The sequence below is a fragment of the Porites lutea genome, chromosome 2 (assembly GCF_958299795.1).
Source record: "Porites lutea chromosome 2, jaPorLute2.1, whole genome shotgun sequence".
Lineage (NCBI taxonomy): Eukaryota > Metazoa > Cnidaria > Anthozoa > Scleractinia > Poritidae > Porites > Porites lutea.
In genome coordinates, this window is record NC_133202.1 from 54,117,109 (window position 1) to 54,118,986 (window position 1,878).

The window sequence follows — 1,878 nt, forward strand, 5'->3', positions numbered from 1 at the left end:
TCCGTTGGAATGTATGTAACGAAATACAAGCAGCCCACATTCAAAGTACTTGGAGACTAGCTGAGGCTGAATTCATCATCATTAATAGGAAAAACATAAAACTGTTTCGCTTCACGATTTCTGGTGATAGAAAGACTGTTTTTTTTCTTAAACTTATATTTCACGTATTTGTTTGGATCCCGCTGCAGTTCGGACAAATGAACGCTGTCACGCGACAACATTTCCAAGATTCAACTCTCCTTAGCGGATGGTAATTTCGAGTTATTCTCTTTTTCTGCAAATCTTTCATTTTCCTTTCTCTTTTAATTCCATATACTTCTATTTAGGATGGTTTTGAGCGCCTAGCAAGGCTTAAAGTGGCGTTTACCACGCTATCCTTGGCCATATTGGCAACAGAGAAGTGTTTCGCCGAAGTGGCAACTTAACGGTAAATACGGTAACTTTGAACGGTTTTTACAACGTCAGTATACTTTGGCCTAAAAGGGTTTTTCCGAAAATGTGATGTATATCCCTCCAATGTCTGATTCATCACTGTGATTACTTTCAGCAGCGTTGGACTTTTGAGAAATTATTATTTTAAAATCAACTCCAACGCTCCATCTAATTTAATATGCAATATTTGAAAATTTATTTTTTATTCCCTTCGGCAGTTTTTCGATGTTTATCGAATGATATTGCATTAAAAGGCCTTTTTCTTCGTCACTGTGTGGTTTTCTCGTTGTTTTACGTCGCGATAGTGATTTCTGAACCGTTTTTTGCGGGAGCTTATTTTAGGCCTGATTTTGCTGCTATCAGACGGGAAAAGTTTGCGGCTCGATATTTTTGGTTTAAAGCGAAACTGAAACAAAAGAAATTCATTTTTGAATAGCATTCGGTAACCTCTACTTGGGAGATAAAAATCGGCCGATTTTATTTTTTAGCCGGAAATCATCGGTCGTTTCTTAGGCGCAGGGCCTCTTAAATGCCATGGGTAAGTCACAGGCGGCCCAGACGTAGTATGTGTCACTGAATGAATATATTAATATTCACATGGACAAATTAATGCGATGAGTCGTCGAAACTCCCATGGACTAAAATAGTCCAAAAGTCAAAATATAACAAAACAAAGCTAAGATACCTTCAACTGAACGTATCCTTGTCTTTTCTGGCCGGTTTAAGTGGCATTTTGTCGAGTTTTGCAATTGTACGTACTATCCACTAAAGAAGAATTAAAGGCTGGCTACAAAACAAACAGACCATCTCCACGCGCCTTCACACGATGCGCTATAAATTCGAGAATAATCGACGAATCCGCTCCAAATAACCATCGGCTAATCTGCAGGTAACGTGTGCTCCTGCTTCTGGCTCGCTTGTTCCTCAAAACCCATCGCAACTGCACAATAATTGCTCGCTCATCAATAACCACTGTTGACCTTTACGCTTCGATATGACCGCAAACGACCAGGTTTAATACGCGACGTGAATATTCAAGCTTAGCGACCGCGTTCGCGCAACAATGCAGCACTTGCTATGGGAGGGATGGTACATTGCTTCTAGGTCAATTAATCGGGAAAATAATATTGAAGCTCTTGTAATTTTTAAAAAGATCCAATTTGCCCTAGGAGCACCGAACAGATACGAATCTTATAGCGGAGCTAAAAAAAAAGAGCGGCAGTGGAAAAAGTGAATAAGAACATGTGCCACATTTTCTCCATAAAAAGTGAAATCCAGGAAGTTTTCTGGACGTTTCACGTTGCAGTCATGCAAATCAACGGCAAGGAAATGTACCAGAAAGTGTGCTGCAATTAGACCTATTGTTGTTTTTCACAGTTCTGGTCAAGGGCATCCAACTTTTAATTTTTCACATTTCACTCACCGGGTTAGGCTATTTTTCGTAGA